This window comes from Schistocerca cancellata, chromosome 9 (assembly GCF_023864275.1).
Source record: "Schistocerca cancellata isolate TAMUIC-IGC-003103 chromosome 9, iqSchCanc2.1, whole genome shotgun sequence".
Lineage (NCBI taxonomy): Eukaryota > Metazoa > Arthropoda > Insecta > Orthoptera > Acrididae > Schistocerca > Schistocerca cancellata.
The window spans coordinates 184,836,345-184,853,657 of record NC_064634.1 but is presented as its reverse complement, the minus strand read 5'-3'; positions in this window follow the sequence as shown (position 1 = coordinate 184,853,657).

The window sequence follows — 17,313 nt, the reverse complement described above, 5'->3', positions numbered from 1 at the left end:
GTCTCTCCATTGAGAACAACATGCTGTGTTCTGTTTGTTAAAAACTCTTCAATCCAGCCACACAGCTGGTCTGATATTCCGTAGGCTCTTACTTTGTTTATCAGGCGACAGTGCGGCACTGTATCGAACGCCTTCCGGAAGTCAAGGAAAATAGCATCTACCTGGGAGTCTGTATCTAATATTTTCTGGGTCTCATGAACAAATAAAGCGAGTTGGGTCTCACACGATCGCTGTTTCCGGAATCCATGTTGATTCCTACAGAGTAGATTCTGGGTTTCCAGAAACGACATGATACGCGACCAAAAAACATGTTCTAAAATTCTACAACAGATCGACGTCAGAGATATAAGTCTATAGTTTTGCGCATCTGCTTGACGACCCTTCTTGAAGACTGGGACTACCTGTGCTCTTTTCCAATCATTTGGAACCTTCCGTTCCTCTAGAGACTCGCAATACACGGCTGTTAGAAGGGGGGCAAGTTCTTTCGCGTAGCCTGTGTAGAATCGAATTGGTATCCCGTCAGGTCCAGTGGACTTTCCTCTGTTGAGTGATTCCAGTTGCTTTTCTATTCCTTGGACACTTATTTCGATGTCAGCCATTTTTTCGTTTGTGCGAGGATTTAGAGAAGTAACTGCAGTGCGGTCTTCCTCTGTGAAACAGCTTTGTAAAAAGGTGTTTAGTATTTCAGCTTTACGCGTGTCATCCTCTGTTTCAATGCCATCATCATCCCGGAGTGTCTGGATATGCTGTTTCGAGCCACTTACTGATTTAACGTAAGACCAGAACTTCCTAGGATTTTCTGTCAAGTCGGTACATAGAATTTTACTTTCGAATTCACTGAACGCTTCACGCATAGCCCTCCTTACGCTGACTTTGACATCGTTTAGCTTCTGTTTGTCTGAGAGGTTTTGGCTGCGTTTAAACTTGCAGTGAAACTCTCTTTGCTTTCGCAGTAGTTTCCTAACTTTGTTGTTGAACCACGGTGGGTTTTTCCCGTCCCTCACAATTTTACTCGGCACGTACCTGTCTAAAACGCATTTTACAATTGCCTTGAACTTTTTTCATAAACACTCAACATTGTCAGTGTCGGAACAGAAATTTTCGTTTTGATCTGTTAGGTAGTCAGAAATCTGCCTTCTATTACTCTTGCTAAACAGATAAACCTTCCTCCCTTTTTTTATATTCCTTATTCAGAGATGCTGTAACGGCCTTATGATCACTGATTCTCTGTTCTGCCCTTACAGAGTCGAAAAGTTCGGGTCTGTTTGTTATCAGTGGATCCAAGATATTATCTTCACGAGTCGGTTCTCTGTTTAATTGCTCGAGGTAATTTTCCGATAGTGCACTCAGTATAATGTCACTCGATGCTCTGTCCCTACCAACCGTCCTGAACATCTGAGTGTCCCAGTCTATATCTGATAAATTGAAATCTCTACCTAAGACTATAACATGCTGAGAAAATTTATGTGAAATGTACTCCAGATTTTCTCTCAGTTGTTCTGCCACTAACGCTGCTGAGTCGGGAGGTCGGTAAAAGGAGCCAATTATTAACCTAGCTCGGTTGTTGAGTGTAACCTCCACCCATAATAATTCACAGGAACTATCTACTTCTACTTCACTACAGGATAAACTACTACTAACAGCGACAAACACGCCACCACCGGTTGCATGCGATGTATCGTTTCTAAACACCGTCTGTGCCTTTGTAAAAATTTCGGCAGAATTTATCTCTGGCTTCAGCCAGCTTTCCGTACCAATAACGATTTCAGCTTCGGTGCTTTCTATCAGCGCTTGAAGTTCCGGTACTTTACCAAAGCAGCTTCAACAGTTTACAATACCGATTGCTGCTTGGTCCCCGCATGTCCTGACTTTGGCCCGCACCCTTTGAGGCTGTTGCCCTTTCTGTACTTGCCCGAGGCCATCTAACCTAAAAAACCGCCCAGTCCACGGCACACAACCCCTGCTATTCGTGTAGCCGCCTGCTGCGTGTAGTGGACTCCTGACCTATCCAGCGGACCCAGAATGGCGCCATTCCTTGCTCGCTCTCTTCGTTTCCGGCTGGTGGAAGTGAGCCCAGGTTTCGTCCCCAGTAACGATTTTTGCAAGGAAGCCATCACCTTCTCGTTCAAAGTGCCGAAGAAGTTCTTCACAAGCATCAACAAGTCGTTCTTTCATTTCAGGAGTCAGCTGCCATGGCACCCACCTTGGAGACACTTTGTGAAACTGGAGCTCCAAAATGACGCCTTTTTCGTCCCAAAAGAGAGTCAGCATAACCTTCCCTGCTGATTGTTCTGTTCGAAAGTTCTTTGGTTTTGGTGATGAAGAATGGGGCCGTTCCTTGCTCGCTCTCTTCGTTTCCGGCTGGTGGAAGTGAGCCCAGGTTTCGTCCCCAGTAACGATTCTTCCAAGGAAGCCATCAGCTTCTCGTTCAAAGTGCCGAAGAAGTTCTTTACAAGCATCAACATGTCGTTCTCTCATTTCAGGAGTCAGCTGCCATGGCACCCATCTTGCAGACACTTTGTGAAACGAGCACATCATGCACAATGTGGTGTGCTGACTCATGGCTAATCTGCAAACATGCTGCAGTGTTATTCAGTGTCACTCGGCAGTTTTCCTTCACTATGGCTCCAACTGCTGCAATGTTCTGTGGAGTCAGCGCTCGTTGTGCTTGACCTGGATGAGGAGCATCTTCCACTGAAGTCACACCATTTGCGAACTTCCTACTCCATTCGTAGACTTGCTGCTGTGACAAACATGCATCATCATCGATGAATTTCAATAGGTTTCACACCTTCACTACAGAAAAACCGAATAACAGAACGCTGTTCTTCCCTGGTGCACGTCGCAAATGGGGCGGCCATCTTTATACTGCTACTGCGACGGTATGTGTGCAGCTGCACTATGCTGCCACCTGCAGGCAATTCTGCACGCTGTTTGTAGCACGCTTACCAACTTACAGGATAACGGCGCGAAATATCGATTTGTTATTGCAAATTTTTGGTTTTCATTTAACTCACGCCTCGTATATTGTGTGTGCAAACAGAAAATATGCTTTGCTGACATTTTAAATGGTTCAAATGGCTCTGAGCACTATGGGACTTAACATCTATGGTCATCAGTCCCCTAGAACTTAGAACTACTTAAACCTAACAAACCTAAGGACATCACACACATCCATGCCCGAGGCAGGATTCGAACCTGCGACCGTAGCAGTCGCCCGGTTCCGGACTGAGCGCCTAGAACCGCGAGACCACCGCGGCCGGCTTTTAAATGGTTCAAATGGCTCTGAGCACTATGGGACTTAACATCGTAGGTCATCAGTCCCCTAGAACTTAGAACTACTTAAACCTAACTAACCTAAAGACATCACACACATCCATGCCCGAGGCAGGATTCGAACCTGCGACCGTAGCAGTCCCGCGGTTCCGGACTGTAGCGCCTAGAACCGCACGGCCAACGAGGCCGGCGCTGACATTTTAACCAGGTAATTTTAGAAGCGAGGTGTTTTGAACAAAGGTCGGGTCTGAACTACTGCGTTTAGCAGCCTAAGCAAGCGATTATGTGATAGCCGTTACCAAAAGTAATGTGTGGAGACGTGGCTTCCGTTGTTTCGAATATGTCCGAAAGAACGCGCACCACGCTTTCATACAGTTGATTCGCCTCGATGTGCAATGAATTCACAACCTTCTGTGCGGCTATGTAGGACATGGACGGGACTGGGAATAGGTGGCCCTTGGTGGGAATATGCGTCGGCCGGGGAGTATGCCGAGGTAGCCCGAGCATTTGTGTTAGCACTGTGCCTGTGTGGAGCAGTGGTTAAGGTAACTAACTAGTAAGCAGGCGATCCCGGTTCGGTACATATTTTCAGTCGTTGCCACCGGTTCCACATAAAGTCCCGATGCAGCTGATACCATCTGTTCCTTCTCTTTTCTTTCGTTTCCTTTCGTTATCGAAATCTTTGTATACTCTGAATTCCTTTCGGTTACGCTTTTCTCGCTACTACTGCCAGCCTGGTGAGAGGCACCCGGTACCTGTTCCCCCGCATCCTGCCTCATCCCTCAGGCAGTTCTCATTTGTTTACACACGCAGCCGACTGTCACGTTATTGTCCTGTTCACGTGTATCACTCTGCCTTGTTTCGAAACAAACCGCAGCAACCAACCATTTGCAACCAAATGCAAATCATTTTCAAATCTTCCTACAGTTTGCAACAGTATTCTGCTGATGCTACATCTGTGTATAACACTGTAGTTCTCGAAAACCCACGGAGCGCAACGACGGCATTTACATGACGGCATTCACATGCATGGTGTTTTAGATAAGGTGCTTTTCCCGTAACTTACAAAATAATAAGCGACAGAAATATACAGGGCGGCTTCGTGATGATATTACAAATTTTGCAGAGGGATACACAAGGGTAAATGTATCAATACGAGGCGAGGGACCTTGTTGTAAAACGACTAAATGGAAAACTGTAAGCGAAAATCGTTCTTATACTTCTGACGGTGGAAATCTTCTACGGCAAGCTCTTTGCGTTTCATATTTTAGGAGGAGGTAGTATAGACCAAAACAACAGGAAATTGTCTACTACATATGAGCCCCAAAATGCATACCGAAACAGCCGTGAGCATTTGTTCCATAGAAGAGATACCGAGCGAGGTGGCGCAGTGGTTAGCACACTGGACTCGCTTTCGAGAAGATGACGGTTCAATCCCGCCTCCGGTCATCCAGATTTAGGTTTTCCGTGATTTCCCTAAAATCTCTTCGGGTAGATGCTGAGATGGTTCCTTTGAAAAGGGCACGGCCGACTTCCTTCCTCATCCTTCCCTTATCCGATGAGAGCTATGACCTCTTCTGTTTGGTCTCCTCCCCCCAAAAGAACCGGTAGAAGAGATACGTTCCACACAGATGAACAAGTGCTCATAGCTCTTAAGGTATGCACTTAAGAAACCGTGTTTATTGGACAGTTTTCTCTTGTTTTGGTTCACACTACCTCCTCTCAACATAAGGAAAGCAAAGTGCTTGTAGCAGAAGAGGTACATTGTCAGAGGTATCAGCACAATTTTCGCTTATAACTTTCGGCTCGGTCGTTTCCTGACAAGGGTTCTGTAATAATCGATGATCTTAGGTAAAGTTTTCCAGAACACGGAAATCTCTCTTTATGGATGTGCACGATACCTCTTTATGGATGTGCTTACTTTCTGATATGTAGTGTGCGTTTCAGTTTTTGGATATTTACTCAATGTTTCACAGACTGGCGAAGTTATCCCATAGATACTGTTAGTTCAGTTTGCATATCGATATTTGTCAGGTTATGCTACAAATCTTAGTGTCCCTATAAATGCCATAACAAAATCTAAAACACAACTTCGTTTTCAATTTCATTTTATAAAGTCAAAACACAGTCATTTACGAAAAATGTTACTTAATTTTTGGTTGCTTTACCAAAACAAATTTTCTCTGTTTTTTTTTTTTACATAACTCAGCATCTCTATTTTTGAAAAACAGCTAATTTATCTCGTCTGTTTCATAAATATCTTTTATCTCCATTATAATTCTAAAACATTTACATGTGTGAAACACATGTAGTTATATTAGTTTCAAATGCTTCATAGTCTTTCGACCACGTGCAGATGCTGTAGACTCGAGACGCTTTGTGGTAACAAACACTTATTATGCAGTGAACAGTGGTACTACTCAGTTCTTTAGAAAAATAAAACATTACGTGATGAATTTGTGATTGTTTTACAATTTTAATTTGACTCAAAACAGACTATTATAAACTTCAATTAGGACATTTGCCCTCTTCCCGATGCAATATACAAATCTTCACTTTAACTGAATTACATAAATACGAGTAAGGATCATATTTTGCGAACGCAACCAAAATCATAGTGCGCACGGTGAATAATCAATCCAACAATCTTTCTTGTTTAACTATATCTCAAAAGACTAGTAACGCTATAAACTTCCAACCCAAAGTTACAAAGCCACATAATACCACAACTTCATTAATTCATTAAAAAACAAAGATCTTAAAGCTTAATAAAACTGAACTGCCCACCTAAAGGTCCGCAATGAAACATGCTTACACTAAAAATGCAAAGTGGACCAACCAAGGTCGCAAAACTGGCACCAGGAAAAATAAAAAGTTGCACATTCATTAAAGATACACAAATGATTAACATAAGTGTTAAATAAGAATGTCTCGTAATAACTCAACCAGTAAAATTACTTACAGAAACGCTAATATTAACAAAGTGGCCTTACTTAACTAACGGACATAATGACTCAGAATGATTCCCAAATTGCGCTTAACTTTAGAGAACAGCGTTAAGGCCCACAGCAATTTGGAAGCAATAACGCTACGGCCGGCAGGCACTCCCCACGGCTTGTGCTCAGACTCACTAACAGGCGGTATATATTTATATATAGTCGCGACCGGCCTCACAGTGAGACAAGAATCCATAGCCACACCGACGCCAGGAAACGAGCGGACTTAACAAATGGCCTGTAGCACAAATAGATTGCAATGAAAACAAGGTCAAATCACAGCCTCACTGGAATTTATCATAAGCATGCCCGCAAATTCTTATGGAGCAATACTCTAACAGATTTGGATCGGCTAATTCCCTCAATATTTAGCTGGCAGATCCGGACTGATGGTCCCAATCTTCTAGTCGGATGGTTCCCAAAGGAATCGTTCGTTTGGTCACTTCGTTGCATGTTTGAATTACCAGGAGATCCCAAAGGATAGTCTGGTAGCCAAGTTTGTAGACTATTTAGCCGTGATATAATCACGTCGCTCGGGGTGCACCACGAGGAGGCTAGTCTACTAATTTACAAACTCTTAAGAGTGATTCCTTGCCAGCTTTTAACATCCTTAATACATAATATGCTGAGTAACAGAACCTTCCAGGTCACCCTAAACGGAAAGACAAGCAAAACAAAACTTATTAACAACGGGCTTCCGCAAGGCTCCGTATTGGCCCCTCTTCTGTTTAACCTCTATATAGCAGATCTCCCAAACACAAAGTCAAGAAAATTTTGCTATGCGGATGACATAGCACTGGCTACCAGAGACAAGCATCTCTTCAATACAGAGGAAGTCCTTAATAATGACGTCGAAATACTATACAATTACTTCAAGAAATGGAGACTCAAGCCAAACCCTAACAAAACTGAAGTATCTACATTCCATCTTAATAACAAAATGGCAAATGAAATTATTAACATAAAACTCGGAAACACCAACCTCAAACATAATAAGTTTCCAAAGTACTTAGGTATAACATTGGATCGCACTCTTTCTTACCGAAAACATCTGGAGAACACCACTGCAAAAATTGGAACACGGAATAACATCATTCAAAAACTTAGCCGTACTACTTGGGGAGCTAACGCAAAAACATTACGCGCCTCATCTATCGCCTTAGTGTTCTCTGTGGCTGAGTACTGCGCTCCAGTCTGGATTAATAGCTGCCACACCAAACTTATTGACAGGCAATTAAATAACACAATGAGGTTGATTTCTGGAACCGTTAAAGCAACGCCCACGTACTGGCTACCGGTGCTATGTAATATCCTGCCCCCAGACCTGCGTAGAAAAGCGGCCCTACTGCACGAATTCAGAAAGATTGAGACAAAACCAGAACTACCAATTAAAGAAGAATTCTCACAATTGCGACACACTCGATTGAAATCAAGAAATCCACCCATACGCACAGCTGAGCAGCTTCAAAATAATAACTATGACCACATGAAACAATGGAGACTAGATTGGAACCAAAAGACAAATGACCAACTACAGACCTGGTTTGAGAGCTATAACTGCAACTTCTCTGGAATGGAACTAACACGGAAAACATGGTCCGCGTTAAATCGAATACGTACTGGACATGGCAGGTGTGCGGATTCACTACACAAATGGGGAAGAGCGCTGTCACCAGAATGCGACTGCGGTGCCCCTAGACAGACGATCCAACACATCCATGGTGGATGCCTTGCGAGCATATGCAGGGAACTGGTCCGACTTCCTGGAGGCATCCCCATCGGCGCTAGAATGGATCTCAAACCTCGATATAACCTTTTAACTGACCAATATAGACATAAATTATATTCGTGATTCTTATAAGATTTTAATGTCTAACACTTGATGTATTAATGTTGCATGTATAACCATACGCTAAATAAATAATACTCTAACATCACCCGTCTCCCAGTATGTTAGCAGGAACCTTAGAGATCACTTCCAGTTGCCTTAAGGCACTTTTAACATTAAATAAACATACCAAATTCTGTCGTGACAAATGATTAAACCATTAACTCTACGGCTGCTGGGTGTGTACACAACCGCAACCTGTCCCAAAGCGGTCAATATGTCCTAAAACAAGTTAAAATTTGCATGAAAACCACATAAAAACACACACTCCACAGATAATGAGAAACGAAGTGAGGAACATCAGCCTCCTTAAAATAGCCACTGTGGAACCAAGTTCAGAACCATCTCAGGCAGCTACACGTGCCACAATAAGTTCCAACAATCCACTTAGTTAAACACAGAATAAAAGTCATACGTAGCTTGGAGCTTGCAAATTACGAGCTGGGAAGCTGTTCAGCGTGAGACGACGAACCCACCACAATTTTGCACGTCAAGGCGCCCAATGATCGGCACCGTACAAAAGACACGGGCGGCGAGCACGGCGAGGCCCTTGCACCACGCTTAGGGACGCTGGCTTGTTTTCAATACAAGTTGGCTCGTTGAATGCCGACCGGAGTCTTTCTCGTCACTTCTCCCCGAAAAACCGCGGGGGGGGGGGGGGGGGGGGGGGGGGAGGGTGGACAGTCAAAGATAGCAAGACAGCCCAATATCGATATCAGCGATGCACGTAGAATACCCTAGCGCCAGCCTCCAAGGCTCACGCAGTAAGTTTTTATTACGAAAAATGTGACTTTATTTTATGTAAAAATTTTAGCGATGTGTTTAATGGACTTGAAGATATAGAAATAAAAGAAAGTTGTAAATCTTCATTAAGGCTATCCTCGAAACAACACTCTTGGACGTTGACACTCACTGCACCCTAAATAAAAGATATGTTTTCGTTATGAAGTTTTCTTCTTATCTGCTTCCTACAAATATTTCTGTAGCAGTGGTAGACACTGATGTGCATTAAATTTGGACTAATGTGCTTCGACACATTTTTGAGAGGTACTTTATAGTCCCTTACCTCAACCTGATACATTTATTCTTGTCCATCATGTCCGACAGTTTGCAACACCATCACGGAATAACCCCGTATATTTAGAGTGTTAAATGTCGGGAATGTTTTCTCTTTCTACGAAGTTATGAACATAGTTTATTTAGTAATTTTTTAGAGAGTTACAGCAAAAAATATTTTAAATAGAACATTATTTTTTTCTGTCATTCAGTTGACGCATTTAAAACTCTTCTACAAATCAGTCTAAATGATACTTCTTTCAAGTTTATTTAGGGAGCTAGAAATATTCCAGGTTTCATGGACGGCTGCCGGATACGGTACATAATTGGCTATGTTCATATGGATGTTGTTGTGACGCATTATTCATTTAAGTTAGGTGTTCAAACGAGTGCCTGTTGTCCTGAATGCACAACTCAACGGGCCTTCTAAACGACCTATGTGCGAGATATATACGTAGTTTCTGGTGCGACAGAGCAACCAGCTTCCTCAGTGCTCTGAACTCATTTGGGGTTGTGCGTTCCGTAATATAAGTGTCATTCTTCAGATATCTCCACAAAGGAAATCTATTGGCGTTAAGCTGGGTGACCATGTGAGCTATCTCCAAGGACTCCACACTACACATTCAACAGACGACCACCATCAACGATCGACATAACGTATCCACCTAGGATTATCTTTGACCTAGTAACGCGTATTCCGACGCTTCACTGCACCATAAATCGTGAACGTGGATTCATCAGAGTACATGACACTTTGTAAAACGTCCACAGTGAAATTGTTCATGGCCCGTTGATAGAAAAAGAATCTAAGTTTGAAATCGTTCTCATGAAGTTCCTGTGTCAGTAGCAGGTGGTAGGGTTGGAACTAGCGACTGTATACTTTTCTGCACACTGTTGTAAGACTGATACAAGTGACAGCACAAACTTCTGAAAAGGTGAAATCAGTATTGTGGTGATTTATATGTGTTATCAAATCAAAGTCCGTGCAGCGTTTTTATGCCTGTATGTGAAGGCTATTCTCAAGAACTACCGCAGAGATTTTGATACAGTTTTCACTGACAGATTCACGAGGAAGGTTGGTGTACATATAATGTCGCTATGTCAGAGGAGTTGTCCAGCCGTATATACTTAGCTTTATCCCTGCTAAGCTGGAGCAGGTGGCTAGGTGCAGCGAAAACAAATACTTCGATGTTCAAATGGTTCAAATGGCTCTGAGCACTATGGGACTTAACATCTGAGGTCATCAGTCCCCTAGGACTTAGAACTACTTAAACCTAACTAACCGAAGGTCATCACTCATCACACACATCCATGCCCGAGGCAGGATTCGAACCTGCGACCGTAGCGTACTTCGATGTCCTCGGTTCTTGTTGGTCTTCGTATTACCGTAGTGCATTCTCGCACTACATGTTTCTCGAAGTCGTTGTTCAGCACTTAAGCATGCAATGGCTGATGGAGCTCTTCGACTAGGATATCTCACTGCATAAGCCGCAACTGCTTCATTGCCATCGAACCAGCGTGCGCCGAGGATCAGTAGCATGCCAACATACTCGTTGGACGTGTATGCTGCATCTGTACACGCCATTATCCGTAGCAGATCCAAATCCGTTTGGTTGTGAATTTCGACCTGCCTTGTATACGGCACTACGAGGACACATTGTACAATCTAACCGAACACGACTTCAAACAGCGCATTAAGGAAGCTTCTCCTCCACGACACCAGCATCTCATTCACCGGTCACTTAGAAGGCGCACTGAGTTTTGCATTCAAGAAAATGCGTACTATTTGAAACCCGCGCTTAAATGAAAATTCCACCGTCACAACATCCAGTAAACACAGCCAGATATGTACATAATGTTGCAGCCACATCTAAAACTTTCAATATTTTCGGATTCCTTACTAAAACTGATATAACTTGAATTCATATTTATTTTTACACTGTTGGTTCAAATACATCAGATAGATTAAAGAAAAAATAATGCATATTTAAAGAATTATAACCCGTTGCTGCAGCTCTCCAGAACATAATTAATAAGCTATGTTCATAACTCCGCAGAAAGAGTAACGTTTCCTATGCTTATCTATGTAATAAATATTCTTTTCACTTATTATTTTGTAACTTACAGCGAAGTAGACTGAAGTGCCTGGGCTAGCAGGACAGAGCGGATTAGGCTGTGGAAAGGGGCCAAAATATGTTCCTGTCAGTTCCACTCAACATACAAACTTTATTCATCAACACAGAATATTACAACACGGATGCAAAACACTCAAAACCTAATCGACCTCCTTTGATTAACATTAGATCGACTGAAGGCCGAATATTAGACAATAAGAAGAATGTCAATCAAAAAGGCAGAAGGCCTTATCTTAAAACGAAAGAATAACAATGTTATGCCTTGAGGGCAAGACAAGGACATTAATTTAAGAGACATTAAAACTCGGCTGAAGGTCACACATCAACCAAATTACTAAAATCAAAACAGGGAAGCCCGCATCTCGTGGTCGTGCGGTAGCGTTCTCGCTTCCCACGCCCGGGTTCCCGGGTTCGATTCCCGGCGGGGTCAGGGATTTTCTCTGCCTCGTGATGGCTGGGTGTTGTGTGCTGTCCTTAGGTTAGTTAGGTTTAAGTAGTTCTAAGTTCTAGGGGACTTATGACCACAGCAGTTGAGTCCCATAGTGCTCAGAGCCATTTTTGAAGCCAAAACAGGGAAATTACTACATAATACACAAGGAATGGCGCTTAGAAGTTTCGAAGGGTCGGCCTGGGATTGTAACACTAACGCTCGTATATAAGAGAGGCATCCTGTTGAACGACTTCTTAATCTGGAGGCAACCCAACCGACAGACAACCGACCGAACAATCAACCAAATCAATTCCGTTCCACGCAATCAGCAAAACGACCACAAGATTTCAATACAGGACACACAATATTGGCGCCCACAACGACCTACAACACATCAGCTGTCGAACTACACACCGCGCTGGACAGAAGCAACACGACGAGGAACGTACACTGCCTAAAATTACGTCAACGACCAGGGCAGGTAACCGGAACGTCAAGGGTCACAAGGCAGAAGATACTGCTGGTGAACTTCCATAACAGGAAATAAATTAAGTTAAGCAAAATTTCACAGGAAGACGGCTGGAGTCTTAGCCGACTTAAATACACAAACGTTGTTGCTAGCGGGAATGTCCCAAAAGCGACAACCAGGATCAAACGAAGAAATGTAAACAGTTAAGGCTGGATAATAAGTTAAGTGAGGACTCAACTTTCACGTCCAAGATCGGTGGGCGAAGAACTTCGTAGCACTCGCGAGCAGCACCTCAGACTCCAACCGCCGGCCGGGATGGCCGAGCGGTTCTAGGCGCTACAGTTTGGAACCGCGCGCCCGCTACGGTTGCAGGTTCGAATCCTGCCTCGAGCATGGATGTGTGTGATGCCCTTAGGTTTGTTAGGTTTAAGTAGTTCTAAGTTCTAGGGGACTGATGACTTCAGCAGTTAAGTCCCATAGTGCTCAGAGCAATTTGAACCATTTTGAACACTCCAAACGTGCGTGCACACCACCAGCGGCTCCGGCCCGACTGCGCGCGACGGGGACTTCCTTGCTGCTCCACGCCAACCGACCGACTGCCCAGGCCCGGAAACGGTGAAGGAACCAAATATACGTCTGCCGATGAGACGACCAACCGAACGACCAACCAACGGTCGTCCCGCTCCTACCTCCCTCCGTCGGACAGTTCATGTGAGTCGCCAGGGTCGGCGAGCACTGGCTGTCGGCGCCTCACCGGCGCTCCGTCCGCGACTTCACTGCTGCTGCGTACCGACTGCACTGCAGGTCCGTCTGTCACTCACTCCCTACCCGACGCACGACGATCAGGAAATACTATCGGTCGTTCCAGGGATGGTATGACAGTACGCTCATCAATACGCGCTGCTGCCACTCACGGGCAAGTACGGCAGGAAGTTAGTGACGCCAGTAAATTAAATAAGAAAACGAGGCAGCACTACCGTAATAGAAGATGACAAACAGTTAATGGGATGAACACGAGCCGTGCACGGCTCATAGACTTTATCTGAAACTTTTGCACATCGTGGATGGTAGGGCTTGTAGGTATTATGTGTGTGTGTGTGTGTGAGAGAGAGAGAGAGAGAGAGAGAGAGAGAAAGAGAGAGAGAGATAGTAAACAATGCCATTTTATAAACGGTCAAGCCATATTGACGTAACCACCGCATATGTTCGATGACAATGAGCAATAACAACACACAGGTGGCAGGTGGCAGTTCTATCAATAGAGGGGATACAGGGTGTTACAAAAAGGTACGGCCAAACTTTCAGGAAACATTCCTCACACACAAAGAATGAAAATATGTTATATGGACATGTGTCCGGAAACGCTTACTTTCCATGTAAGAGCTCATTTTATTACTTCTCTTCAAATCACATTAATCATGGAACGGAAACAAACAGCAACACAACGTACCAGCGTGACTTCAAACACTTTGTTACAGGAAATGTTCAAAATGTCCTCCGTTAGCGAGGATACATGCATCCACCCTCCGTCGCATAGAATCCCTGATGCGCTGATGCAGCCCTGGAGAATGGAGTATTGTATGACAGCCGTCCACAATACGAGCACTAAGAATCTCTACATTTGGTACCGGGGTTGCGTAGACAAGAGCTTTCAAATGCCCCCATAAATGAAAGTCAAGAACGTTGAGGTCAGGAGAGCGTGGAGGCCATGGAATTGGTCCGCCTCTGCCAATCCATCGGTCACCGAATCTGTTGTAGAGAAGCGTACGAAAACTTTGACTGAAATGTGCAGGAGCTCCATCGTGCATGAACCACATGTTGTGTCGTACTTGTAAAGGCACATGTTCTAGCAGCACAGGTAGAGTATCCCGTGTGAAATCATGATAACGTGCTCCATTGAGCGTAGGTGGAAGAACATGGGGCCCAATCAAGACATCACCAACAATGCCTCCCCAAACGTTCACAGAAAATCTGTGTTGATGACGTGATTGCACAATTGCGTGCGGATTCTCATCAACCCACACATGTTGATTGTGAAAATTTACAATTTGATCACGTTGGAATGAAGCCTCATCCGTAAATAGAACATTTGCACTGAAATGAGGATTGTCACATTGTTGGATGAACCATTCGCAGAAGTGTACCCGTGGAGGCCAATCAGCTGCTGATAGTGCCTGCACACGCTGTACATGGTACGGAAACAACTGGTTCTCCCGTAGCACTCTCCATACAGTGACGTGGTCAACGTTACCTTGTACAGCAGCAACTCCTCTGACGCTGACATTAGGGTTACCCTCAACTGCACGAAGAATTGCCTCGACCATTGCAGGTGTCCTCGTCGTTCTAGGTCTTCCCCAGTCGCGAGTCATAGGCTGGAATGTTCCGTGCTCCCTAAGACGCCGATCAATTGCTTCGAACGTCTTCCTGTCGGGACACCTTCGTTCTGGAAATCCGTCTCGATACAAACGTACCGCGCCACGGCTATTGCCCCGTGCTAATGCATACATCAAATGGGCATCTGCCAACTCCGCATTTGTAAACATTGCACTGACTGCAAAACCACGTTTGTGATGAACACTAATCTGTTGATGATACGTACTGATGTGCTTGATGCTAGTACCGTAGAGCAGCCGGCCGGCGTGGCCGTGCGGTTCTAGGCGCTTCAGTCTGGAACCGCGCGACCGCTCCGGTCGCAGGTTCGAATCCTGCCTCGGGCATGGATGTATGTGATGTCCTTAGGTTAGTTAGGTTTAAGTAGTTCTAAGTTCTAGGGGACTGATGACCTCAGATATTAAGTCCCATAGTGCTCAGAGCCATTTCAACCATTTTTACTGTAGAGTAATGAGTCGCATGTCAACACAAGCACCGAAGTCAACGTTACCTTCCTTCAATTGGGCCAACTGGCGGTGAATCGAGGAAGTACAGTACATACTGACGAAACAAAAATGAGCTCTAACATCGAAATTAAGCGTTTCCGGACACATTTCCACATAACATCTTTTCTTCATTTGTGTGTGAGGAATGTTTCCTGAAAGTTTGGCCGTACCTTTTCGTAACACCCTGTGTAAAGCGTTCGGGTGGGCGCAGACAACAGTGGACTCGTTGTCGTAATGCGGAAATGTGGCTATTTAGCTGACATTCAAAAGGGCACTAGTAGTGACTTCGAGACGAGGGATTTTCGAGACGAAGGCTGGAATCTACACGAGAATAGCGCAACTGATGGACCACTAAGTGGCGACAGTTGGCTTTTTCGGATGAATCACGATTTATGACCAATGGGACAGTCGGCCCTGCAACAACCGCCGGAGGGGTCCAAGATGGAACATGGAACGTTATGGTCTGGGGAATGTTTCCGGGGCATTCTCTTGGCGATATAGTCATTCTGTAAAATACACAATGAATGAACGCAAGTATGCATCTATCCTCGGGGACCATGTTCACCCCTGCAAGCAGTTTTTTTTCTCTCCTCGGCACGATGGTATCTACCAGCGGACAATGCAACGCCTCATACAGGTCGCAGTGTAGGTCGTGGTTCAGAGAGAACTAGGACGAGTTTACCGTATTCCCTTGGCTACTAGACTCCCCGGACTTGAGCCTAATCGAGAATGTGTAGGACCACTTCGATCGTGCTGTTCGTGCCATGGATCCTCAACTGAAAACCCTAGCGCAGCTGGCCACGGTAGTGAGGTCGGAATGGCTCCATATCACTGTCGATATCTTCCGTAAACTCACTGAGTCTCTTCCTGCACGTCAGCACTGCGAAAGGTGGTTATCCACGCTTTTTACCGGTGGTCGCATTAATGTGACTGGACTGTGTACAAACAGCGAAGTGCCTGTGTGTGTGTGTGTGTGTGTGTGTGTGTGTGTGTGTGTGTGTGTGTATGTGTGTGTGTGTGTGTGTCTGTGTGCGTGTCCATGGTAAACGAATATAGAGACCTTGATAAGATCTGGATGAATGAAAGAGGTTCAGAAGACAAACCGAAAAATTCCAGCTCTCTTTATCTTGTCTTCCGTTTCAGCCACAGCTCTTGTAAGAAGCGCATTTCCCACGAAAGACAAGATTCTCCGACTGCCACTCAGTCTTAATCTCCCAGCATGTTTCAAAACAGCGCACTCGCAGCTCCAGAGAAAAAGATTCTTTCTGAAAACAGTGTTAATTGAAAGTACGGCAGGTACCCGTCGAATGCTGTTATGCAGTTTTACTTCTATAATCTAAAGCAAAACGAGCATAGTGGCTAACACAGTAAATTTTTGAAGGAGTAGTGGTTATTTCCAATCCATACATGTTACTTGGACAGCGCGTAGTCGCCCTGCGACAAATGGGAATGCAGGAATGGTATCCTTTGGAAATAGTTTCTTAGCATAACCACATATTCTTTCTCTATCGTCGACGGCTATTATATGAAGACCACGTCTTCTTATTGATCAGCAGTAGAATTAACACCATGATACAGATACGGTTATTCTATGAAACATCTGACGACAACCATCCCTCTATTTACATGGCTCTTAGCCAAAGCGAAAGAACGCAGAACTCCGTGTTTGGATGGAGAAGGCACGTACTGACGTTATGCAGCTCGAACTGACGTACGCATTCACACAGATCTACAGGAGAAACTTGTTTCGGGCAGCAAAACTTGTACAACATGACCTTGACTCTGTAGGCGCAACCTCGAAAAGATCTTGTACCACTCTACTGGAGCCAGTGATCTTCGTTAATATCGCCGTCACGGCCCATAACAAGAGCACGAAAACGTATAAGAGCTGTGGTTACTTGTCGCATCTCCAGACGTGAAACAATGACTGGCACACCATCCTGGTAGCGGCCATGCACACATTTTTCCGACTATGATTGTACCTGTTTCTTCGATTTAAATCAAAACATTTGGTTCAACATTTCCTTAACTTCCTGCGATCTACGGAAAAAAAAATTTGCTGGAATTTTTCAAACTACAAAGTGTGTTTCAACCACTGTTTCTTTTTCTTCATCACAGACCCTATGATCAACGTCTTTCAGTCACCTTTATGAATTAAGTCATCTGATTTAATTAACAATCCATATC